Source organism: Myotis brandtii, unplaced genomic scaffold (assembly GCF_000412655.1).
Source record: "Myotis brandtii unplaced genomic scaffold, ASM41265v1 scaffold165, whole genome shotgun sequence".
In the NCBI taxonomy this organism is placed as follows: Eukaryota; Metazoa; Chordata; class Mammalia; order Chiroptera; family Vespertilionidae; genus Myotis; species Myotis brandtii.
This window is the reverse complement of record NW_005356042.1, coordinates 12799774-12826755: the sequence shown is the minus strand read 5'-3', so window position 1 is coordinate 12826755 and position 26982 is coordinate 12799774. Positions and strand designations below refer to the sequence as shown.

At 41.8% G+C, this 26982-nt stretch overlaps 1 protein-coding gene and 1 long non-coding RNA gene across 2 annotated transcripts in view; one reads left to right on the top strand and one right to left on the bottom strand.

The window, feature by feature from the left end:
- Positions 1-26982, top strand: part of WWOX (WW domain containing oxidoreductase) — a 935251-nt gene that overhangs the window by 311348 nt on the left and 596921 nt on the right. The gene's annotated exons all lie outside the window — the stretch shown is intronic.
- LOC106725463 lies at positions 1536-12619 on the bottom strand. The gene is made up of 3 exons (XR_001361358.1): positions 12435-12619; positions 4965-4969; positions 1536-1547 (listed from the first exon to the last, which is right to left on the bottom strand). It is a non-coding gene; the product is annotated as an uncharacterized LOC106725463 (long non-coding RNA).

The window sequence follows — 26982 nt, the reverse complement described above, 5'->3', positions numbered from 1 at the left end:
AGACTATAATCCATAAATGCCCCTATTTTTTATAACAGCTTTATTGAGATACAATCCACATACCACACAATTCACTCATTTAAAGTGTACAACCTAATAGCTTTAGTATATGCACATAGTTGTACAGTCATCACCACAATCAAATTTAGGCCATTTTAATACCCCTCCCCCGCCCCCAAGGAAAGCCCGTACCCTCTTGCCATCACCTCGAACTTCCTCAGCCAGCCTTAGCCACCACAAATCCACTTTCTGTCTCCATAGATTTGCCTCTCCTGGGCATTTTGTATAAGTGGGATCTTATAGTATGTGGTCCTTTGGGACTGTCTTCTTTCACTTCGCATAAGGTGCTGCACCTTATTTGTCAGTTTCTTTTTCTTTTTTCTTTTAAATATGATATTTATGGTAAAAGAAAAGAATAAATGTATGTGCAGAAATATTTCACCTAGTGAAGCATGCGAGATCTTTTGGATTCACCTTCATGGTCATCACGACTGCTGGCAGTGCCTAGCACATCCCTTATATTCTACTAGTGCTTGCAGAGTTCACACACGTATGCCCGAGAAAGCTCATGTTAGCTCCTGGGCCTAAAGTCTTCCTTAGCACAGCTGTAGGTACATCCCAAAAGGCCAACTCGTCATGTGATGTGTGCAGAATTGTGCTTTAGGGATTGTAACGTGACCACCAATATCTCAGACATCAGAAACTGCTTCTTTGTCTCATTCTTTCTCCTTGTCTCCATCATCTCCACCCGTGTATTGAGTACAAGGACCTTCTTGGTTACCTACGCTGGCTGCATCAGCACCTTCCCAAAGTACTACCATTCCTGAGAATAGGTGTTTTTGGTAGTTGGATACATTGGGGTTTTACTAAATGTCTTGCTCATGTTTTCCCCCAGAGTTTTACAGAAGAGAGTACGGACTTTGTTATAAATTAGTCCTTAAAACAGTTTAGGCCTGTTTTTACAAGGCTCATTTTGGTTGAAGATAACTTGAGTCATGATTTTCATTTTGATGGTCACAGAATGCTCACTACACCTTTTAGAAATAAGAACCTTTTAAATAAAAGTAAGAAAAAGAAGTACTCAGGAATGGTTCTTGTGCTAATATTCTATACAGATGGGAAGAATTAGGATTTGGACCTACCTGGATTCTTTTTTTCCTCCCCTCTCCCAGTGCCTCCCTCTGTAAGAAGATTATTCTCAGTTTACCAGCAAGGGCCCATGGAACCCGTTGGGAGGTCTAATTGTTACCAAACACAGGCCACAGGCAGATGTTGGCTGTGAGATGCTTGGTGAACTTAGTGGGTAGAATTAGAACATCAGTTTTCATTTTTAAGGCCTACCCCCTCTTCCCCCCCCCCCCCCAGTATTACAGAAGATGGAAAGCCTGCTTAAGTTATAAGCTAGCTAATTGGTTCCTTAGTTGAAGACCTAAATGAGTTTTAAAGTGAAAAGCATATCTCCAAGTGCCAAGTAGGCAACTCACAACAAGCAACTGAGGTAGCAAAGACTAATTTAGAAGAGGTGTTCCGTTTTCTCTTTCTTTCCTCTCCCTCCTCCTTCCTGCCCTCCCTTCCTCTTTTCCTTCCTTCCTTATTTTTCTCTCTCTTTCCCTCTTTTCCTCCCTTCCTCCTTCAGTTCCTTCTTTCTTCTTTCACTTAACCATTATAAATACAATGGAGTTGTGTCTGTAGGCTTTTGTTGGTAATTAACTAAATTTTTTATACTTTTAACACAATCTTGAATTACTAGGTGATCATCTTAGGCACACTCAAAAGAACAAGAGCCCTTGAAAGCAATATCCCAGCATAGATATTCCATAGCACGTCTTACAATCTAAATATTGCTTTTAGTGTAATCGAAGCAGCAAGAGTAGTCACAGCAGTTGATGGACTATTTTTCAAATTGATTTCAAAAATGTATTTAAGGGGATGATCTTCTAGTCTAGATTACCTATTGATTTTTAATATGAAAAGCTCATTATGTAAGCAGTAACTGCATATAAAACCTAGCAAACCTTTGCATAAATCCTTTAATTGAATTTCTAGAGCCTGTGGTTCTACTTTTTTTTAATTAAATCTATTTCTTTTTTTAAGTGTTACTGTGTAATTTGCATGCTGTGAAGAGGCCCTGTCCCAGATAAAGTGCCATTGATCCTTATTAAACCTCACCTCTGGGCTTGCTTAAAACTAACTGGAAAAATTAAAGTGTTCATGCCGCAATGCACTTATAGCTTGTGTGATAGGATTATGGAAAAAATAATAAAACTAATTTCCAGGAGAGAATTTATAATGTGAGATTTTATTTTTTCAATTTGATAATTAATAGTGAAATCATATCATATATATAAATCATATTTTAGCCTATAAACTGAGATGGCAATTAGGAAAGATAATATATACTTGATGTAAAACCATCCTTTTACGTTCGGATAATCTTTTGGCACTTTAATTTTTTAATTGTAGAAGGAAAGGATTATGGATTCAAGTCAAACACATTAAATGGTGGGTTTCCTTTGAAAAGTCTGATTCTTTTACTATGCACTAGATTTTTTATTTTAGTGTAAGGAAGTATAAAAGATACAGAGAAAGATAATCTGTCTATGGTTTTGCTAAAATGTATGTATTAGAATTACCAGGGGAAAGAAAAAATATAAAAGCTGCAATAGGTTTTTCTATTTTTTAATACCTAACATTTGTTACTTTAAAAGCAATAAAATCCCCTAAAGAAATATTCATAATCAATAAGAACACAAAATATGGAATATATTAACTGAGTTATAAAAATGTTTGTAGTATAGCACAAAATGAAAAACATAGCAAGTTATGTACGGTTTAAAGTGTAATCAATTTTGAGGTTGTATACAAGGATATAAATGATAAACACAAGTAGTAGCATTTTTAGTAAAGGCTGTTACAAAATACTGTATTTATGGCCTATTCCATTCTTTTTATAGCTCATTAATGTAGAAAACAAACACAGTGTATCCATCTTCTCAGACAGCTTAAAATTCCCTTAAATGATATTTTTAAATGGAAATACTGAGCTCATTTGATCCGTTTCTTCTTTAAGCACACATTAGTTTGAACTGGCATGTACACTGGGGTTCCTTTTCAGTCTCTAGAAAGAAAAAAGTGTTTATCATGATGCATTGCCCTTCCTCCACAAAACAGGGCCAAATCTAACACCTTTACAAGTAGTTCAGCATACCCCCTCCTCTCTCAGGGCTCTCTGCCCACTCCCCATGACTCACCCCACTCCAAGGAGAACCTTTACACCTTCTGAAGCTGCATTAATTCTTCCGGGCCACAAGGGGGCTGTTGCGTTATTGGTTCACTTCACTCACTGGAAGGAGAGTTTTAATGGTGGTTCCAAAGGTGCTTAATTCTCCATGGTACCTATGAATATGCATACCATGTGTGCTCAGCAATCTAGCAGTTCAAACTAGACAGCTGGTTCTGATGGTGAACTTTTTTCATTTCCCTCTCCTTCCTTTGGACAAGTCCTTTCTGAGTAAGCTGAATCTGAAATGTAATTTCATTAACTTATTTTCAGTATTTAATTTGGTTTTGAGATTTCCATCGTGGTCTCTTTTTTCTTCATTGTCTCATTTCCATAGAAGTCACTAGCCTGACATGATTGTGATGGAGCACATTCCAGCTCTAGGAGTCACAGACTTGGGTATCCCGCCTTCCTGAAATATAAGGAGGATTTAGTAGTGCTGTATTTGTTTCTTATACATTAAGAGTATTTGGAAAAGAAAAGAAAAAGAGCTCTGGCTAGTTTTCTCAGTGGTTAGACCGTTGGCCTGTGGACCCAAGGGTCGAGGGTTCAATTCCTGGTCAAGCGCTCATACCTCAGTTGTAGGTTCCCCAGTCCTGGTAGGGGTTCATGTGGGAGGCAATCAATCAGTGTGTCTCTCTTGCTTCAGTGTTTCTCTCCCCCCTCCTCCCTTCCTTCCACTCTCTCTGGAAGTCAATGGGAAAAAATATGCTTGGATGAGGATTTAAAAATAAAGAAAAAGAAAATATCTTGAGAATATGGTCAACATTTTTAAATTGTTTCATTTCTCTTTTTTTTTTGAATCAAAATACAGTTCAACACTACATAGCTCCATCTATCCATCCACCCACCCATCTCTTAATTCATCATCCATCCAATATGTGTTGAGTGCCTACTATGTGTCAGAAACTACTTCAGACAGTGAGAATTTGAATTTGGATCAGTTGTTGCCTTCAAGAATCTCATTATCCATTGGGAAAGACAAAAACATATGCAAATAATTTTAACACGTAGTCACAGAGACCTAACTCAGCCTTGGGTTAGAAAAGGCTTTCATTATAATGCTGAAAGCTTTTATACTTATGACTATAGTTTATTTGGACTTATAAAACAAATCCTATTGGAGGTAAATACCATGATAATGAATACTATGAAGTTTATGGTTTTAGAATGAAGCCTTTTGGGGCAGGACCATATGGCAGAGGATACTTTACATAGTGAACATGGACATAAGATGATTTCCATCTATAATAATAAAAGTGTAATATGCTAATTAGACTGGATGTCTTTCCAGATGAAGCTGAGGCGGGGGCCGAGGCAGAGGCGGCTGCCGCGGCAGGCAAGGGGCCAAGCCCCTTGCACGAATTTCATGCATCAGGCCTTTAGTTCTCTATAATAGATTGGCATTGGTCTGGATGCCCTCAGAGAATCATGTGGCCACCGTCACAGGGAGGGTCAACACAGAGATCCATTTGTAGAATGTGGAAAGTCACTTGCAAATTGAGAACAGGGGCCAGGACACCAAATAGAGTGGTGTATGTGTGTGGCCTGGGAGCTTGGACAGGGTTCCCTAAGCCAAGATTTAAGACCCAAACCAGAAATAAAAGCTGAGCTGAGCTGGAAAAGCCCAACCAGCACATATCAGAGGTCTCCAAAAATGCTGACAAGCAATGACCCCAGTCACTGTCCCTTCCTGAGGACATTGAAGCCAATGACAAAGAAATTGAGCATCTTAGAGACAGAAGAGCTGAGGAGCTAACGGTGATGATGCTCTTGGCTTCAGAGCCCAGAGCAGGCTTGCTTGATCTCATCTAAGCAGCCAGACCTTCTCTGAGGCAAATTGATGGATCACAAAATTGAGTTCCATCTTATAGTGTATCAGACACAGTTAATTTTCTGGAGATTCATTGTCCAATATGGTAGCATCTGACCACATGTGGCTATTTAATAATGAAAACAAAAGTTCAGTTCCTCAGTCGCATTAGCCACATGAAAGTGCTCAATAGCCACATGCGGTTAGTGGCTACCATATTGGGTAGCACTGATGAAGAATGTTTCTATCGTAGCAGAACACTGTATTGGATTAGGCTGCTCTAAAGCAAAAGTCTCCAAAGTGTGAAGAATGACCTGCTGGGTCCTAGGAGAAAACATTACAACTTGCATTTGTCCATTAAACTCTTCCATTTATTATTAAATATTTCGACACATTTATCAGGTGCCAGATGCAACTGTTTTGAGTGCATCTTATATTTATACATATCATCCTTTTAAATATCTTTTCACATGTGCACTAAGGTGGTGCTGTTATTACCCATGTTTTATAGGTGAGGACACAGGCACCCTGAGTCAGGTGGTCTGGCTCCAGGGTCCTCACTTTTAACTTCTGTCTGATATTGACTCTCAATTAAGAAGCATTGATCTTTACAAATATTACACAGATGCATTGACATGGTGCCCTCTCCAGTCTCAGATGGTTAGGGGCCATGTATGATATGCAAGGCACTCTGAGGTGAGGCAGGCTGTTTCCCCAAGCGAAGAGGCCATCGTGGGGCTCTTGTTTCCTGTGGGCTTCCATCCTGCATTGGAAAATGCATTGTAGTTTCTCATGTCTGCTCAGTTAAATGGGTTAAGACATTAGATTATCTGGTTGGAACTAAAGCATCCTGCACAAAATGAACAACAAAGGTTTACAAAGACTTCTGTGAGAGACCAGCATTTGAACATCGTGCTTACAATGTGAACACAGGCAAGCAACGTGGAAATGGCAACACTGGCACTTCAGCTCCTTCTACTATAAACTCATCATCTGTTCCAAGGCAAACACAGTGAAAATGTGATCAGATCTTAGAGGACAATCAAAAAAGAAAAGTCTAAATTAGCAAAAAGATGTAAAATTGTATGCACTAATTTTAATAATGAACATCATTCTAACCCTATACCATGTCTTGAGACATTAGCTAATAGAATGATACAAGTTTATAACTTATAAGAAGACATAATGAGGTATGTGCCCTGAATTTTTCTATTTGATGAAGGTGCACAATTAAAATAGTCTGGAGCCTCTAAGGGTTTTTAAAGAGCCTGTGACCTTTGCCTGTCTTGGTTTTCACTGTTCATTTGGGTCCTGCTCTGTTTATCTTCTGCCTAACAAAGACCACCTTTCAATACAATTGAAAAATGCCAAAAGGGAAGGTATTTTGAAAGGAAAAAAACTCCATTGATAGAAGCAAAGAGTCGTGGCAGAGACTGAACTTTTGATGGGAAATTGCTGGATATGCCTTTGTTTTTGTGAAAACTGTGCAGGAATAACACATATCTATGAACCTTTTCTATTCATGTTTCTGGTGCTGGTGCTTTAAGATAAAGTATGTCATTTCAGTGTAGAAAGGAAGCCCTTCTTTGCCCAAAGATTTCTTAAAACATTTCTTAATTCTGTATCTCTGATTAATGCGAGCTACCCAGCATTTACATTTCTAATATGTTTTGCTTTCATGTGGTTTTTAAGGATTTAAAAAACCTCTCTAAGGAATAACTTAGAACTTACTTGTTATTGTTACACTTTCTCTAAGAAGTAGGTGGATCTGATACATCTATTTGGATGGAATCATAGATCATATGTCTCCATATCTTTTTGCATCTTAATTCCATAATTTCCATTAGAGAAACAGAGGTTGAGAGAGGTCACTTGTTTTTCGTGATGTCACAATTTTTTTAATTGACCCACACTTATTAAATGTTTATTGGGCCCTATACTAAGTGCTTTTTTTACATGTGATTTCTAATCTCCTGGCCACCCCGTGACATGGCTACTGTTATTATCCTCATTTATAATGGTGACAGAATGGAAGCTCAGAGAGGTTAAGTAATTGTCTGGGTGTCACACAGCTGGTCAGTGGCAGAACACTTACTAGCACTAAGACTTTTTGCAGGACCATGTTGTAGGAGAGTCCAGGGTATGACAAAGACCTTCATTTTTCTAGGGAAGGGCCCCATCTTACTCATCTGTTTTGCTGTGCCTAGCAATAGTGGCAGATGCACAGGAGGTACATGGCACAATCTGTTAAAAGAAAGAAAGGCATGAACAAGAAGCAGCCATTTATAGATATTCCTGGAAATAAGTTGGAGGTGTGTGAAGGCAGAAGCTTATGAATGGTGGGGACCCACTTTAGGAAAAGAGTAAAACATTCAGTGCAGAATCTTAGAAGAGGCCCATGGACCTGATGCCCCTTAAAGCTAACTCTTCACTAGCTTCAAAGTTGTGTCAAGGCCAAATTTCACAAAACCCAAGTTGGATATGCCTCTCAATGTCACTGAGCATGTTTGACTTTTTTTATTTTTTCATCCACTGAAATGTGAAAGCTGCTTCACCATTTCAGTTTGGTGTTGAAGTCATTTGAAAATCACTCTGTATTTGTACATGTGCTTCCGCATTCAGGGAAGTCCTCATCTCCAAAGGCATCCTGTGACACAAAGACTTTTAAAATGCTTTTCTTCTTGCCTGCATCTGGATAGATTTTTTCCCCACTAGTTTCTTAATGGTCTTTAGTGAAGGAAGTAAGTGACACTGATCAGTGAAGGTGGACAGTAAGATTTATAATGTATTTGTGCTAGCTGAATGCCAACAGAACCGGCCTTTCCCAGTGGTGCTGTACGCAGACTCAGAAAATCAATAGGGATTAACCTCTGACCCCCTTCACATACTTATACTGTGGGTTGCATCGCTTACCAATATTTCATCTGTTTCACTTAGCCGCTATTCCTTACTCAATAATGTGTGGCTAGTCTCACAAGATACTAATTAATTTTTAAAAATGAAGCATCACTTGAAACTGTGATAAAATATCACACCTTTGGAAATCAAGGCTCTTTTGGTTTATTTAGTAAACTCACATTAATTAGCATTAACTTAAAATAAGACTGGGAAGGGAGAAAGCTTTGCCCACACAAACCCCCTTATGTTAACAGTGGTGGTGGTGGGGGGGCTCTGTGGTCCTAACAGGACAGGTGTCCCCTGGTGTCAGCTGGGACATGGACCCCTTTCGGGATAACTGCTAATCTTACCTTTAAGATGCACTTCTTTTTTACTGTTAAAATGATATTTATAGATAAATAGGTAAATATGGTACCTTACAATGAAATGAACCCAATGTATAATTTTATTAAGGGACTTTAATACACTGTCTACTTGCAGACATATGCAGAGGTTTGTGTAAACATATGTGTTTGTATGAGCTGTCCTAAATTATTATTGAATAGGATGAAGAAGAGCAAAATTTGCAGTAATAGACTTTTTAACTTTCCCTTTAAGCTTTGGTATATATTATTAAAGTGCTCTGCATTTGTCTTAAAAATTGAAAGTGTTATACATTTCCTTCATCCAAGACCCTTTTGTTCGCAGATTTTTTTTTGCAAGTGTACCTATTCCCCAGAGTTGACTTACAGTTTGCTATTGATCCAGCAGCTGGTATTTGAATTGGTCGATGTACTCTGCAACTTGTTTAAGATACCCTACCTGAGCTATTAGTTTAAATAATGTATTCATAAATTGATTAATCATTACAGTAAGACTTATTAGCTGCATTTATATCTGGGTGTTATCCACAATTGACTTGTAGTCTAATAATCACGCATACTTAAGCAGAAGTTGCGTTTTACATTACAATTTAATAATTATCGAGGTGGAAAACAATGGTATTTGTGTGCGGAGGTTGAGTGGATGCAGGGCTCTAAAGGTGGGACCCATTAAGCCGATTGCTGCTCTTCCTTTTCCTAGGTAAAACAGATGGTTCCTCCCCCTAGTGTGAGATAGGGAAAGTGGACCACATTCTGTCAGCCTGGGAGAAGTGGTTGGGTTTGTCCAAGCTGTCCAGGCTGGCCTCACGGTTCAGGAAGATGGATGGGGCAGAAGGAGAGGAACTTAAAGCAAGAGTGCCTTTGTCTCCATTTCTGTAATGGCTACATTAGGCGAAGGAGGGTCCTGTGCACTGGGTTTTCAGGGAGTCCACTCACACCACAAAGCTTGTATACCTGCCCTTCAGTGAGGCTGCCTAGGAGCCAGGTTTGCCCACCAAACATACCAGGATAGTCTTTGAAAGACCTGCCCTCTGGACTCCCACGAAGAAAGCAAACAATTCAGCTAAATTCAGGGCTTAGGGCTACACGTACTTTAAAAGATATATTAATAAACTTTATATTTTAGAGCAAAATTGAGTGTACAGTGCAGAGATTTCCTGTATGTCCTTCCCCCCACACAGGCACACATCTTCCCCCAGCTACAGGCACTTATAATCAAACTGCATTTTAGTTAAAAACAATCTTTTGGGTGGTGGATGTTAAATTATGGCTTTGCATTGGGTCTGCCCCACTGGGCTATTTCTGACTCCTTGGGTAGCCCCTTTTTGGCTTTCTTTATGGGGGTGAGTATCTGTCTGACTCTTTCCACTTCATCTTCCCTGGGAACTGAACCCCCTTTCTTCACCCCAGTAGGTTAGAAAGTCATTTTACCTTGCCACATGATTTTTCTACTTCATAAATCCCCCTTTCAAACATTATTCAACAACCTGCTAAATTAATATATACTGTGTTCTTTCGGCAACGGGGCGGGGAGCCCGTCTTGCAGTGTGCATTTGCTCAGCTGTGTTAAAAGAGCGCTGCCTGCCGTGCGAAGGACATCTGCTCACAAGTGAGCAATTGTGCTCCTGATTCGGGGCAGCACCTTTGCCGCCACGCCGCACCAGATGAAAGAACAGATTGCTTTGGAGCTGCTTTTCCTAGGATCTCTCTCCCCAGCATGGGGCTTCATACATTATTGAGAGCAAACCTACTTTCCACTACCACTCCTCCCTGCACTTGTTTTGCCAACCTTATTCAGGATGTCAGCACGGATCACTTTTCTACAAAGGCCGAACGGGCCAGCCAGGGAGCTTCAGCAGATACCTTATTTACAGTGTTTAATTATCACTGTACAGATTTATTAAACTTCTTGGTTACCTAGGAGCCCATGCGGCTGTGGTACAGAGTTTGCTAAGCTTTGAATAATAGGCGTTGTCTTCTAAAACAAAAACCTTCTGTATGTGCTGCTACCATATATGCCATGTCTGTGATGGTGATGGTGGGGGGTGGGGGTGTTGGTAAATAGTTAACAACAGATTCTTGGGAGGGCAACAAACATTGACTTGCAATGCTTGCTGATGCTGGTAGTGTAAATACACCGTGGCCAACAGGAAGTTATGAAACATGAAGCTAGTTTCACAAACCACGTGTGTGTGTATGTGTGTGTGTGTATGCTATCTCCACTATGTAGACACAATAGACGTAAATAGCCTCAAAAGCATAGATGACAATCAAACATACTAACATTATTCAGAAGTATTGAGTTTTGAGTATTTCTTACCTTTGTTTTTTATATAGTTTATTTAAGCATGACTTAATGTAATTTAATATTTAACAATGGGTGTGTCTGACAACTAGCTCACAAAAGTCCTGGAAATTTAGCAGTTGACTCTTGAGTTGGTCACCCCCGATGGCAGCACCGCCTGTGTGTGTTTGATTGACTGCCAGTTTTAAATTACATCCTGTGTTCGGATGAAGTTCACGCTCTCCTCCTAATTCAGGCTCATCCCTAACGGTGTCCCTGCACAGTTTTCTGCTGGGGCGTGACGAGCTGGTTGGCATGCCGCTAAGTGTCCTCGACAGCAAGCAGACACATGCACCCTGGCTGGTGCACCCCAGACGAGTCTGTTGTACTGATATTAAGGACAACAGTGTTTTGCCAGAAGCTATAACAAGATGATTCTGTAACAACAGCATGGTGACACCAGACTATGTTTTGCAATTTTCTTTAATATTTATGCTGGATAAATAATTTATCTCCTTTTTTTCAGTTTTTTTTTTTCTTTCCATCTTGAACATGTTGATATAGACAGGTGCTAGGTTTCCCTGAAAGACTGAAGCAAGGATTGGGTTATTTCCCACCCACTCCCACCCCCAAGAAAAATCAGAGGTGTCAGCAGAGTTGAGCCTCTGGGAATGGTTCCCATAAGTCCTCATCCCATCTACTAATAGAAACTAATGAGTTCTATTAAGTATCAGCCCACACATTGGAAGGGAGTCACTTATTAATGTGACATCTTTGCAAGGCATTATAGCATCAGGATCATCATCCTCTGAGGTTTGGGAAAACTCAAAGTCATGGCTCACCTGTTATATGTTTGGGGCTCAATGCAGAGGCTCCTCAGAGCCCAGAGTTTCACAGTGCCAGTCCTGTTAGATTTGATGCTGGGCCATTCATTGTTGTGGGGTTCTGTCTTGGGCACTGTAGGAGGTTGATCAGCATCCCTGGCCTCCTCCCACTAGATACCCATAGCAAGCCTTCTCCTGAAGTAGGGATAAAAAAATATCTCCGGATATTGCCAAATGCCCTTGGGTTGGGGCTTGTGGGGAAGGGGATTGCCATAGGGGGAAAATCAGTGTTCCAGAGCCACAGTTCTTAGCCACTTACAGTGTACAGGAAAGAAGAAGTAGCCATTGTTTCCTTATAGTTAGCCCTCTCTCCACCTGGCTTCCAGGAACCTCCAGCCCCCTAAATGTGAGAACTGAGAATAAGGCAGCCTTATGCCACCAAATCAGCTTTGCCCAGGGTTCTGGCCTGGAGGGAGAAGTGCACTGTTTCTACCCAAGGACACTATTTCCCATCTCCTAGACTCCTGAGAATTGCAGACAGCATCAGGAATGGGGTCTCTAGAGTGGGTGGAACTGGGGCCTGTTCTTTCTCAGACTGTTGCTTGCTGTGCTCACAGACTAGTTTCTGAACTGTGGAGCAAGTAGGTATTTCACTGGGCACTGGGGAGCACCTCCAGTGGAAGATTTGAAAGGTTCCCACTGCCCTTGGCTGTGGATGGAGGGGTTGTGGGAGATAGGTCTTTACCCCTTTAAGGTGGCATAGGCTGCACAGTTACTGCAGGATGAATTTTAGGATTGCTCTGAGGGTGCTCCAAGCCCCCTCCCAACAGAAAAGTAAGTTTTGTACAGCTCAGCTCTAGGTGAAGGGCACCCCGTGGAATTATATCATGTTAACTACACAATGGTCCGCCTGAGCCCTTTCTTCAGGCGCAAGAGGGCTGAGATTAAGCTTTCCCTTTTTTCTTCTGCAAACAGGCCTTTCCGACTTTTTAGCTGGGCCTGCCAGTATGACATTTGAGCATGACGGACTTGGTACCTTGCTGGCTCTGCCTTGCTCCTGGATCCTAGGTAGCTGACCTGAGAACCTTTGGAGCTGCTGTGGTGGGCGGTGTCAGTATTCATGTCTCAGGCATCATCTGGGACAGTGATTACAGCGGAAGGAGGCAAGCTCTGGGTCATGCAGACCTGGAATGTTCTTCGTGGGCCACTTAGGAACTGTGTGACCCTGGGGCAGTTTATTTCACCTCTCTGAGTCTTATGTTTTTTACCTGTTAAGTGGACATAATGATATTTTCATGTCAAAGTAGTGGAGCTATTAAGTTAAATAATAAGAACTAAGCATCCTTCTCAGCTCTGTGGCAGAGTAGGTCTTCAGTAAGCCACATCTATTGTTGCTATTCCTTTGGTTTTATTGCCATTTAGGTCATTTCAATGGCCTTGAGCTGCCTTGTCCCCTCCTGCATATAGGACATAAAACTGCCCAGTCTCTTCCGAGTACCCAGCTCCTACCTCCAGCAGCCCCTTTCAGAAACAGTTAAGGAGATCAATAGTTATCTGCTTACCTTTCTGGCTGAGATGAGATTTTATGCTTGTTACTAGATCAATAGTGAAAGCACATTCTGTTAAGTTTTCCGTAGGAGTCATTAATCTCCCTCAGCCTCAGTTTCCCTATCTGTGAAGTGAGTCTAACCAGGATGATGACGAAGAGTCAGGTCAAGTGAGGTTAGCAGTCAGGCTCCAGCCACTGGCTGCAACATTGAGCACGTGTTCTCTCCATCCCCAGGTCAGCAGCCGTCAGTCAGCCTGGAATGACCCTCTTCCACCCTGAGGATCCTCTTCTCTCTTTCCTTGTCCAGGTATCCAAGCTGAAGCTCTCACTCTGAACCTGGCAACATACATTTCAGTATCACAAAATGCCATTTGAGAGCCAGCAATAGAGAAATTTGTGATCTCTTTTTTCTTCTAATGACTTTTCCAGGGAAACTTACATTCTCATTCCTCCCTTGTCAGTTTTCTAATAGGTATGCATGTATTTAACATGCATCTCACACATTTGAATATTAAAACTGAATTGGGGCAGGTCTTTATATTTCCAGAAAGTTCTTATTGTGGTTCTTTTTTTATCTCATCATCTACCTCTCCCTGGTAAAAGAATAGGGTAGAAATGACCATCTGCTGAGGACCCACACTGGGGCTGGTAATGGTGGGAAGGTTTCATTTTTGGGTTTTTGCAGTGGTGGAGGGGGAGTTAGGAAATCATCAGAACAGGTCTGGTATCTGAGGCCACAGTTCTGGCTAGAACACTTGTCACTAAAGCTGCTGATAACCAAAGGGTGAATCAGTGTGGGTAACAGTTGGAGGAGTGGGGTTGTGTGACAGATAGTCGGATGATCTTAATGTTTATATTCCACTGGGGTAAGCTGTAACAAAGACCCATCATTTCCTAGATAACCAATCCTTTTAAAAGAACATCTGTTGAAACTGGCAATTTACATTCTTCTTAAAATACGGAGCGACATAATTAACCCTCTGGGGAGACTAATATTAGTTTATTAGAGACAATTTCTAGTTCTGTTTATTTTTACACTAAACGATTTGTTCAAATTGGAAAAAAAATTTTTTTAGTTGTTCTGTGGGTTCACTTGTATTTTGGGTTGACTCTTCTTATCAAGGACACACAAGGTAAATAGCTAGGTGGTAATATGTGGCCACGATGACCATCAGCCATGGACTAATGGAAGCATGCTGCAAGTGCTCCACATTGTTAGACATTTGAATACCATGGCATTGCACTAACTTTTGGCTATAATTAGTCTATTTTAAAGTGACCTAATCTGTCATCAGATGTGTGCATGTATTTAAGTGGTTCCCTTTGTCTGCAGTCATGGCATGGGCTCCATTGGCACCTATGGTTGGTGGAGCTCTCTTGTGCTGAGTGCTGTGGACCCTATATTGATCGGTACTCTCCACAAGAAGCTCATGGACACTCGGTCATTTCAGACACTGGACTAATTTTAGACGCTGGCTTGTTGTGGGACAGAGAAGAGAGAAGACAGGGCCTGATAAATTGATAGTTCCTCTGATTGTTCAGATGATCTTTGAATTCGAAAGCACTCATTTGCATATCCAGTCATTTCGCCCTCAGTTCTATCTCAATCCCTCATCCAAGGAAGTGGACTCCTGTTTCCTCATGATGACTCTTCAAATATGGGTATTCCCTTACCAAGTAACTCTTCCCTTGGTAAGCACTCAGTCATTCAGAGGACCAAATGTCTCCAAGAACCTTCCCCATTACCATTTGCTGTACTGCAAAAAAGGGTTCACTGGCAGGAGCTCACAACATAAAACTAGCCAGGAACTCAAGTGAAACTCACCATGAGCTCCTCCATTCGGCTCACGAGCCCCTGACCTGGCCCCTGACCTGGCCCCAGGTGACTGCCCCAGTCTTCTGTGCTTCCAGTTCTCCCCAGTGGCCACCTTTATGAACTAGCCACACTGAACTGAGCTCACCAGGCTGACTCACCTGTGCCAGCCGTGCCCTCTTCCCAGGCTCCTCCTCCTGCCCTCTTCACTGGTCTGATGACAAACTGCTCTTCATCCTTCAAAACCCAGCTCTTGAATCTTGTCTTCCATGAAGCCTTCCCAGACCACTACTCACTGAGATAACTGGTCTCCCCTGCCCTCAATGCACGACACAAGGGGCACTTCTGTATCAGGATTGTCCAGTTGCACAGTCATCTTCCCTATTGGATGAAATGCTCCCTGGGGAAAAGGACTGTGTTTTATTCCATTTCTAACCCTGGCCTGCACCTAGTAGGTGCTCAGTAAACAGTTGTTGAATTTAGTTCCCTCCCTTCCCCAAGCTGACCTGTATTTGAGATGTAATTGCACTTGGTGTCTTATTTTCAATGAGGTATAAGAGTTGCATCACATATATGTGGGAGTGATTACAAAATTCGATCAAACTGGGAATCGCTGACTCATACCTGGAGTTTCTTTATTTGCAAGCTGGAAGACGAGAACTGAATTTGAAACCCCTGGAGAAAATTAGAGCATATGAAACTATTTTGAATAACAGTCATTTGAGGATTGGGGAGGGGGTGGGCAAGATGCCTCTGGAGACCTGAGAGCCACCCGCCTCTCATTACCCTTCCTTCCACCCCTCCCTCAGTTACCTTCATCAAGATTCCACAGCCCACATACTGCTGAGTCACATCTTCATCTGATATGGTTTCTGCACCTGAGTATCTTCAGCGTAGTGAGTGATACTCTAAGGCACAGAGTGTGGGTGTGCTCTTCTGGGTTATTCTCTAGATTTCTGAAACTTGGCATTCTCCCTTGAAAATTCCTAGCTGATTGCTTGCACATCACAGTTAAATGAACACACAGAAAATGAAGTGGTTGCTGTAGCTCAAGGGGCATTTCCACAGCAAGGAAAACAGATGGTTCCACAGACACGGTGTGTAGAGCGTATTAGGGGTGAGGAGGTAGGCTTGAACCAAAGACTGGTGGAGACTTAACGAGGCATGTGTAAACAGTCATACAATCATGAAGGAAACATGTCTTCTGAAGGTGTGTGTGTGCATGTGTGTATCTTCAAATTGAGTAATTTTTATTTTCTATTCACTAGCCACTGGGCAAGTTGACCCAGGATAAAAGCCCACTGGACCACCTCAATGACTTTTTAGAAATTCAACCCATTCCTGTAACTTCCTAGCCTCTCTTTTATCATAGTATGTAAAGTCCACCTCACAATATGTTGAAACAAATATATTCCCTATCTAGTCCACATTGGATTGATTGTGTATGATGTAAGAGCACTTTGCTACATCTAGAACAAGTGAGCAAGAGATAGTCTTTGACCTTGGGGACAGGGTCCAGGGCCTGCCTCTAGGAGGTGTTTACAGAATCCATGTTTCCCTCCCCTCCCAAGTGAGACTGGATTTATGTTGAAATTTGCTTTATTTATTGGCTTAGGGAAATTTTATTGTGCTACTAGGTGCAGCAACTTATGGAGTTATAATTCAGGGAGTTAACTTAGTTCTTAGAGAATATGCCTCATCGTATCAAAATATGTTTTTCCTTCAATTTGTAGCCTTTTGACAAATTACCAAGAGCTTTATCCCTGATATACTAAATACTGCGGACCACGAGTGTGAGAATGGTGAATATAAGTGTGCTGGCATCTACTTCCCAAGTCCTTTGCCTATGACAGACATCACTAATCAATCAGAATCGTGCTTAGCACATGACTCCAAGCAGCCATTACTAGTTATCTGGAGTCAGGGTAGGAGACACTTTTTATCTACCATCCTAGCAATGTGATATTTTGGTAAAAGCATCACCGCTCTTCCTGCAGAATACAGATCGGCCCCTGTATATCGGTCACACCTTTGGAGATCTTATTTCCAGCGATATTTAGCAGTCATAGCTTGGCCTTCCTCCTGGGAGAAGGCTGGAAAAACTTCAAGCCAGTCACCTATTGGTATAATATACGATTTCTACTTCCATTTTCTGCCTGGGCCTGACACTCCTCTCCAACCATAAGCTGGAGCTGTGTCAGAAAAAAGTTCTCCATTAAGAATTTGTGTATTAAAGATGGCAAATAGACATATGAAAAGATGCTCAATGTCATTAACCATCAGAGAAATGCAAATTAAAACCATAATGAGCTATCACCTCCACCTGTCAGAATGGTTATCATCAATAAATCAACAAGCAAGTGTTGGCAAGGATGTGGAAAAAAAGGAACCTTAGTATGCTGCAGTTGGAAATGCAGACTGGTACAACCACTATGGAAATAGTGTGGAATTTCCTCAAAAAATTAAAAGTGGAACTGCCATTTGACCCAGTGATCCTACTTCTAGGAATATATCCTAAGAATCCTGAACCACCAGTCAGAAAGAATATATGCACCCCTATGTTTATTGCAGTGTTATTTACAATAGCCAAGATATGGAAGCAGCCCAAGAATCCATCAATAGAGGAGTGGATAAAAAGCTGTGGTGCATATATGCAATGGATTATTACTCAGCCATAAAAAAGAAGGAAATCTTACCATTTGTGACAGCACAGAAGGATCTAGCGGGTATTATGCTAAGCGAAATAAGTCAGTCAGAGAAAGACAAATACCATATGATTTCACTTATATGTGGAATCCAAAGAATAATATAAATGAACAAACAAAACAGAAACAGAAGACATAGATACAAAGAACAGACTGATGGTTGTCAAAGGAGTTGGGGGACTGGGTGAAAAAAGGTGGAGGAATTGGGAAATACAGATTGGTAGTTACAAATTAGTAATGGGACATAAAGTACAGCATAGGGAATATCTATCCTGTATAATAAAAGGCCAGCGACCATAATGGCATAATGACCAGAACGACCAATTGACCAATCACTATGAGGTGCATTGACCACCTCTTGGTCCCTCCCCCCAGCCTGCAGGCTCTGATCGCCCGATGGTGAACGGGGAACCGGGGTGGGGGGGACTGGGGACTGGTGAGCGGGCGGAACAGCTGACCTCTTGGTCCCTCCCCCCGGCCTGCAGGCTCCGATATATCGCCAGATAGTGAACGGGGAACTGTGGTGGGTGTCGGCGGTGGGGCAGGACTGGGGACTGGCGAATGGGCGGAAGATGACCCTGATCGCAGGCTAGGCCTAGGCACCCTACCCGCACACAATTTTGTGTGCTGGGGCTCTAGTATATATATGAAAGCTAAGCGACCATTAAGACCTGTTGACTGAACAACCGGTCGACCAGTCACTATGATGTGCACTGACCACCAGGGGGCAGACTCTCAATGCAGGAGCTGCCCCTGGTGGTCAGTGTGTTCCCACAGTCAACCTCCCGGGGTCCCTCCCCCTGGCTGGCTGGCTGGCCCCGATCGGCCCCATTTGGGACTGGATGAGACGGCCCCGATGGCCCTGATGGCCCCGGTCGTCAGCCAGGGCCCTCTAGTAATTAATAATGTAATAACTATCTATGGTGTTGGGTAGGTACTGGAAATATTGGGGGGGGGTCACTTTGTAAAGTATTTGATTGTCTAACCACTATATGCTGTACACCTAAAACTAATACAAATGGTGCTGAATGTAAACTGTAATTGAAAAAAATTTAAAAATAAAATAAAGAAAAAAATATTGTGTATGGAGACAGGTGGCTATTAGTGTTCTGGTCTAGAAGCTTTTCTGGAACAGAAAGGACCCATTGCAATGGCAGCCTTACCCCGGTCAGTGAAAGTATGATTTCACTTACAAATACAAAGTTTCAGGAACATATCTGTTGCATCAAGCTGTGTCTATTTGTGTGGGTAATTAATGTGTGTGCCTATTATTCCCTTAGATAGCAGAGCATAGCAATTGTATTCTGTCATTCTAGGTCCCTACAGTGTCAGTGGAGTCATTTGTAAAATATCTTTAGGCTGCTTAAAGTGACTCATTTTTTGTAACTTCTGATTTAATGACATAAGGAAAGCCACATAAATATAGCTGGTACCTATATAGAACTTCCCATGTGCTTATATACATAAGTATATAATACATAGCACTCTTTCTGTAAACGAACCTTTCACCACAATCCTATCACCATTGCAGATATCAAACAATGGAGGCACATAGAACAGAAGTAACCAGGCCAAAAGTGTACAGCTGAAGTATTTGTCTGACGCTCTGCCTGTGTTTTTACCCACTGAATACTATGGGATTCCCCCTAAACGTTTGGACAGACTAATGCTAACACTTTCTTACTGAGCCAGGCCAGGATTCCAGACTTTTAAAATGATTAGAAGGTAACAAAGTTGGGAACCAGAGGCTTAGAGAAGGTCTGAATCTCAAGGCAGTGTCTTTCCTGTTGCATTTTAGACAGGTCAGTAAGTAAACATGAAGCAAACACAAAGCAACAAGCAAACAAAAGAAAATAAAACCAGCAACAAATCACTTTTGTGCCACTTGAAAATTCTTTTGTTGGCAGCCCTCCACAGACCCGTGTGATGCACAGGCAGGAGTCTATGTGTGAGGCTCACGTGTGCTTTGACTGGAAACACGCCTTCTCCTGGGTTGGTGTGGCTGTGGCCTAATGGACTGCACATCACCATCTTTTTGAGGAAAGAAATGTAAAGCTTGGCCATTGGCCCCTGAGTCAGCACATTGGACTTTATGTCAATTAGCTTCCCCCCCTCTTTATGGTATGGCCTTTCCTGTAATTACAGTCAAGATCCTATAGCCGGAGGAAGGCCTGTCAATTGAGTAACAGCTGATGTCCATCCCGCTGTGACAGCCGGTTCTGAGGGTTTTAGGCCTGTCCTTAGAGACCCTTGTTATTTCCTCCTTCGGTACTTTGCCTCAGCCCACTCACCACCGTCAGGTGGACGGAGGTGTCTTATTCTGTGGTTGAGCCCAGGAGGTCAGGCCCCTGGGATAGGATATACTGCAAAGTAGAGATGTTTTATTGATTTGTATTGTTTTTAATTAAACATAATTTTTAAAATACCCGTATGTGGGCACATAGGAAAAGATCTAGAAAGTTTAGTAGTGGACTTTCCATCAGGTTTTCCCCTGGGGAGTGGGTTTGGGTAGGAAGTCACAGGGAAACAATCTTGTGTGACTTTAGACCAATCTGTGAGCATGGATTACTTTTATAATTTCAAATTACTATATAATTAAAAAGTCAAAATCTATAAACTTATTTCTAATGGTCAGAAATTTCCCAAGAGAGGAAAAATTTAAATGGGAATCACAAAAATCTGGGGTGTCTTTAGCTGAAGTATGGATTTTCATTATTGCTTTCAGAATTTTTAGCCAATTAGAGCTCATACGTCTTTTTGACTGTTTTTCTACATGGGTGATTAGCTTCCCCCGCTGCCCTTTCCCCCACTTCCCAGCAATTTTCTGTCTCAGAAAATGAAGCATATGTCTGCAGTCATCGCTGGTGTCCTGCCTTTTTAAACTTATAAACAAATGAGTGCCAGTATGGCAGAGCATATACAAAGATCACTGAAGATGTTGTTGTGGTATGTAGCCCTGTTGGAAAATTTTGTATCTGTGAGGAGCTAATAGTGGAATTTAGGGGAGGAATCATGACTGTTCGTAGGTGGCTGGCATTCTGTGGGTCTATTCAACTCACTTGGCCACTATTGTAATGTGAGAGGTGTCTATGCCACTCTATGACTATTGCTTTTCCAGGGTTGTGTTGTGGTGAATGGGCTTGTCCATCCCACTTGCTTTGGGGCATGTGGACCCAAAAGCAGGACTGTGTTCGACACACCCCAAGTTTTTGGTTTTCTACTAACAGGCCCCTTTGGTTTTCTACTAACTGCCAAAAATTAGCTTTTTCGTTATGTATTTGAGATTGCTGTTCCCAAGGGGATGGGGCACTCTTTGAAAACCAGAGCCCTTGGATAGCTCACTCCAACCTACGTGGGACACCTTTCTGAGCCATCTACATGGAAGGAGAGAAGATGCTCTTGCTCATCAGTTGTCTCCTTTCCAGCTCTGTCAAACCACCAGGAAGGAAAACCAAATAGTCAAAAATCAAGAGTTAAATTTTGCCAAGAATGGTATCAGCAGCAAACTTCGGGAGAATGATTGTGAGGGGAACCAGGGGCTGTGGGATGCTAAGGCGTGGAGCCCTCTGTGTAGGCCTATTGCTTTGGCTAAAATAACTGGCCACATTAGATAACGTTTCCACATAGGCTTGTGGTGGTGTTTAGGGAAACTCAAGGGAGCATACATGCATGGGGAAGTTGGACCAAATGATTTTATAAAAATACAGATCCATTAAAAAGGCCCATATTTTGCTCTGAAAGCTGGTTTTCTTATTTATAATTTGTTTCTTTCAAGATTTTTTTTTTACAGCAGTTTTTGGGTGACAACAAAATTGAGTGGAAAGTACATAGATTTCCCATATACCCTTTGCCCCCACATATATACAGCCTCCCTCACTGTCAACATCCCCTCCCAGAGTGGTACATTTCTATGATTCATGATTGGTCATTTGGTAATATCCTAAGCCAGAATCTTCCACTGGTAACACCTTCTCATAACTACTAGCCATCGGGAGAAACTTGAGACAAAGGCAGCAGGCTCTAAGGTCTGAGTTTATAAGCACCATATTCATGAGGCCAAATTCTTTTAGGCTTTGGATCTGTTTGGTATTATGTCAACGACAGTAATTATTGAAATTGTAAATGGGCGTTAGAATAACTGATTAGTGAGCAGAAATACTATGTTTATATTTCCCCCCATACTTTATTATATGTTTAATAATATTGTTTGATTGGATCTAAGCAGCCCTCATGATTAGAGCCCCACATTCTGAACTCTGGACACTATATTACAGGGACAGTGCTGGGTATGGAGATGTTGCCCTTGGCTATTTTTCCTAAGAAGCTATTCTGTATAACTCAAAAAAGAAAAAGAATTAAAAGGCAGACTAATTATATAGCAGAGGAGCTAGGACTTAGGAAAACCATGTTTTTAAGGAAAAAAAAAATATATATATATAATATTTAATCCTCATCCAAAGATTTGTTTTTATTGATTATTTTGAGAGAGAGAGGAAGGGAGAGAGAGATTGAAAGAGAAACATCGATGTGAGAGAGAAACATTGATCAGTTGTCTCCCCTACATGCCTGACGGGATCAGACCCACAGCCTAGGTATATGCTCTGACTGGGAATCAAACCTGCAACCTTTTGGTGTAGGGGACAGTGCTTCAACAATTGAGCCACCCGGCCAGGGCCAAAATTGTTTTTTGTGGGGTTTTTTAAAATTTTGTTTTATTGCTTAAAGTATTTCAAAGAGTATTACATATGTCTCCTTTTTTTTTTCTCCCCTTGACCTTCCCCTGGCCTCCCCTAACCCCCAGTGTCTTGTGTCCATTGGTTATGGTTATATGCATGCATACAAATTCTTCGGTTGATCTCTTCCCCCACCCCCCCAACCCTCCCCGGCCTTCCCGCTGTAGTTTGACAGTATTTTTAAGAAATCATCAAGATTGTCAACATGAAGGGAAAAAAGAACTTGGTTAGAGTTCCTATCACATACTTTGTGGTTTATTCTTATTACTTTGTAAATTTCACAGTCACTAATGGGGCCCATTAACTACTGTCAGAGTTTATGGAGTGGGGCAGCAGAGGGGACAAGTCTCTTCCCCCACCGCCTCCCCATCTAAGGGCAAGGTGTGCTGGAGGGATCACTTTTGCGAATTACACATGCCTTGCTCCCAAAATTTGTGATAATATAAAACCCTTCCTAGTGAGAAATGCTGTTTCTGGGAGCTTGAATAATGTAGAGACAGGAAAAGGGTTGCACACCTTTGGCTTAAAGGGACATTAATGACATGCATAAGAAAAATTCAGAAGGAACATTATGTTGTTTTACTGATTCAGCCACAGAGCACGGAGGTATTTGTTGATGGCTATTCCACATCCCCTCTTTCTTAAATATAAACTCAACCTCCTCAGTTGTCTCTCTTTCATTGGCATTGAGAGATAAGCACAGTTATGATTGAGTTAAGATTGAATATTATGAAGGCTAAAGGAATAATTCTGAGAACTTTTAGTCTATTAGCTTTATGAGGCTTCTTAATAGTTTGGCTTAAGGCAAAAATGATTTTCCTCTAGCTTCATCCTTGTTGAGTCCATAATTAACCGAGTTTGATTAAAAGGGAATTTTACTTTAAGTATAAAAACCACTGGGGCCTTTCTCTTTTCATATGAAAAATTGCCAGAATCCTTGTCTCTGAATAGTTCAAGGTGTCTAGTCTGGGGGTGAGACTCAAGGCACCTACCTGATGGAGATTGCTTTGCTTGTCGGGGAGGCAGGGGAGGGTACAAAAAGCATGGTATTCTTTTCCATTTGGCCTTGCTCTTGATGGAAGGATGGTACCCCATATTTCTGGGTGGAATTGGCCCATTGAAGAACCCCCTTCATAACAGTCTCTACTTTTCTTTTCTTTGTACCTTGTTAAATTTTATAAATGGCCAGGTGGGACTTTGGGCGAATTCCTGGCCTTTGATAGGCAGAGACCACAGGTCACACTCAGCAGCTGATTTGGGGTCCAGGATGCTGGGTTTCAGAAGGGCTCCCTGGGTCTTGGCTCAGAGCTCCTTCCCAGCTCCTGACGGCTCTTCTTGTACCATATAGTCACTGTGCATTTGACTGTCTTCCCCACCAGGCTTAGTTTCTTCAAGAGTTAGGACTGTGGTTTTTTGTTGTTGTTGTTGTTTTGTTTGTTTTTGTTTTTTTTATTTTTATTCGTAGCTACATCCATGGAATGAATTTATGAGGAAAAAAAAAAAAAAGGTCCAGGCAATGTAGGTCCCATTGTCTCTGGATGTTGAACACTTGAATTTCATGCCATGGGGCCCTTCCCTTACATTCCATCCTTATATGCTATAAATACACATTTCCTGCTCGGGGCTAACTAGAATTAAGTAGTACCAAATGCTTCTTCCCATTTTGAGGCCTCGCTGCTTTTAGTCTTTAAAAAAAAAAATAGGTAAAAGAGACAGGTGGAGAGGAAGTAGGTTGAAACCTGGTTTTTGCACACCAGGAAAGAAAATCAAAATAAAATACAAAACACAAAAGCAGGTAAGGGTGGTCATGAGTGCTTGTTGAGGGTTTTGGTGTGTAATGCCAGGGAGTGGAATTTTACTAGCCTAGGTTTGCTACCACTTATAGTCAGTGTAACACTAATTGTTCCTGTGAGTGTGTGTGCAGTGGGGAAAAAGATGGATCTTTTAAAAAAAATGTATGGATTGCTTGGCATTTACTGTGGGTGTTAAGGCTCCATCCTAGTTTCCAAGATTAAATTGAATTGTCCCCACTGCTGTTCACTTTTACTCTGCACAGTGTAGCCAACATTTTTGTGCCATTTTCTCTCTCCTCCTTTCCTTCCTTCATTCCTTCCTTTCTTCATCTGTCTTTTTTTTAAAAAAAAAAAAAACCACACTGCACACTGCCTCACTGAGTTGATCACAGTAGCATTTTAGCATGTTGAGCAAACCAGGGCAAGTTATGCCAGCCACATGCTGTTGGAACACCTGGCTGACACACCTGAGCATGTCTGTGTGACCCGGGTGGGTAGACAACACGTTACAATTTACAAAATGGGGGGCTCAGCTTGGCACCATCCTGATGGTTTCCGAGCAGCCTTCCAGCTGGACCAGCTTTTTGGGAACACATGTATGTTTGTGCTGGAAGCCCCAGTAATATCATTTAATCCAAAAGCTTTTTTCTGTGATGAATTATTCAGGCTGTGTTTTCCAAAATTGTCATTGATCAGTACAGACCCAGGAAGAGCCACACACAGCAACGCCTGTGCTGGGCCTGTGAGGAGTCGATATTTTCTGGCTCAGAGAAGTTCCAAAAGAAAGAATTCAAAGCCAGTGTGTTTCTTTCTCTGGGCAGCAGGTAAGGCAGGTACTACACTCAGGTTTACTGATGTTGAGCTTGGATTAAAACCCAGCCAGGGAAATATGTGCAGCCTTGTGGGGTGGAGGAGGTAGTGGCTTTTGCCCCTAAGCATTCCTCAGTGCGGAATGTTGGGCAGGACCGAAGGTCAGCTGGGAGCTGGCCACTGAAGTTCTAGGTTGATGCCCATAGAATTCTGAACTCTGAACATAAATGCCCTCCCCCCACATGCATGTTTTTGGGGAGGGATATATTGAAATAATCCTTGGAACAATGCCCACCTATTGTAAGTAAGCAGACAAGTGGGTTCAGCTATCTTTGTGCAAACATTTGGGCGCTATTTGTGAAAACATCTGACGGAGGTTCAAGATGACCATGTCCTACCTGCTGTGGCCACACACAGACAGGTGCAGCTGGGGTGGGGTGGAGGGGTGGGGTTAGATATGTACTTGGGAGAATAGGAAGAAATGCAAAGTAGAGATTTTCTGCAAAACACAGTGCTGGCAACCATTTTACTCAGCTTTTCCTTCTACTTCTACTCTGGCTTTTTTGTTGGCTTGCTCCCAAATAGTGGTCCTCAGCTTTGGCTGTACATTAGAATCAGTTGGGAAGTTCTTTAAAACTAGTGCTACCACGGGCTAATTGAATCCGGATCTATGGTGGGGGAGGATGTGAGGGCTGAAAACCCCTGTAATTCATAGTGCCCCATGGTCAGACTTCAGGATCTGGGGGAGAGACACTCCCTCCCAGAGCTTGTGTAGACCGTTTCTGGGAGTGTGGAGCTGGGTCACATTCCCTTTGCAGAAGTGAAGAGAATTCCAGCTTGACTCAGGGTTTCACTGTACTTCTCTTAGGCAGGTCCAGTCCTCTCTTCTTCCTGTCCTTTTCTTCTGTCACCCAGGACAGACACTTTTATATCCATCAGAGTTTTGCAAGGTCTGCCTGCCTGCCATTAGTCCTCCAATATCCTTTTAAAAAAACACACAAAGCAAAACAGCTTTATTGACATATGTACCAGCCATACAATTAATCCATTTAAAGAATATAATTCAGTGGTTTTTAGTGTGTTCTGCACCCATTGCCACAATCAATTTTAGAACTTGTTTATTAGCCTAAGATGATACTCTGTACCCCTCAGCCATCACCCTCTTGCCCCTCTCTCAGCCTTGGGCAGCACTGATCTGCTTTCTTTCTCTTTGGATTTATCTATTCTGGACATTACATATAAATGAGATTATGCAATATGTGGTCTTTGTCTTTCTTCTTTCACTTAGCATAATGTTGTCACAGTTCCTCCCCACTGTAGCATTTATCAGTATTTCATTTCTTTTTATGACTGAATAATATTCCATTGCATGGATATACCACATTTATTCATCCTTTAATCAGTTGATTGACACTTGGGTTGTTTCCACTTTATGGCTATAAATGAGATTATGCAATATGTGGTCTTTGTCTTTCTTCTTTCACTTAGCATAATGTTGTCACAGTTCCTCCCCACTGTAGCATTTATCAGTATTTCATTTCTTTTTATGACTGAATAATATTCCATTGCATGGATATACCACATTTATTCATCCTTTAATCAGTTGATTGACACTTGGGTTGTTCCCACTTTATGAATACTACTGCTATGAACATTCATGTACAAGTCAGTGTGGATTATATTTGCAGCCAATATCCTTTCATAGCATGTCTTGGTGCTATCCTCTGGGGCATTGGGGATGCATCTTGATGTTCTGCATCAGAAACAAGTCATTATTAGCAAAGCAGGCTGCTCAGGAACTGGACCAGGGAACTTGGGGGACTTCTTCATCCTGCACCTGCTCTATGACCTTGAGCTATAATGGCTTGAACTGTTATTCTCAGGTGAAGAGGGAGTACAGTGACCACTCCTGCTGTGGGCCTCCCTGCTTCCGGAGATAGCAAGCAGTAAAATGAGCTGTGTTCTGAGAAAGGAAGGTGCTGCATTCCTGGATTACTACACAGCTTCAGTATTGTTTGTATGATTAATGAGTCCACATTTCAGATGTTCCCATTTAATGTATCTGAGCCTTCTAACAACATCGCCTCTCACGTGTTGCTGACTGTTTTTTGAGATTTA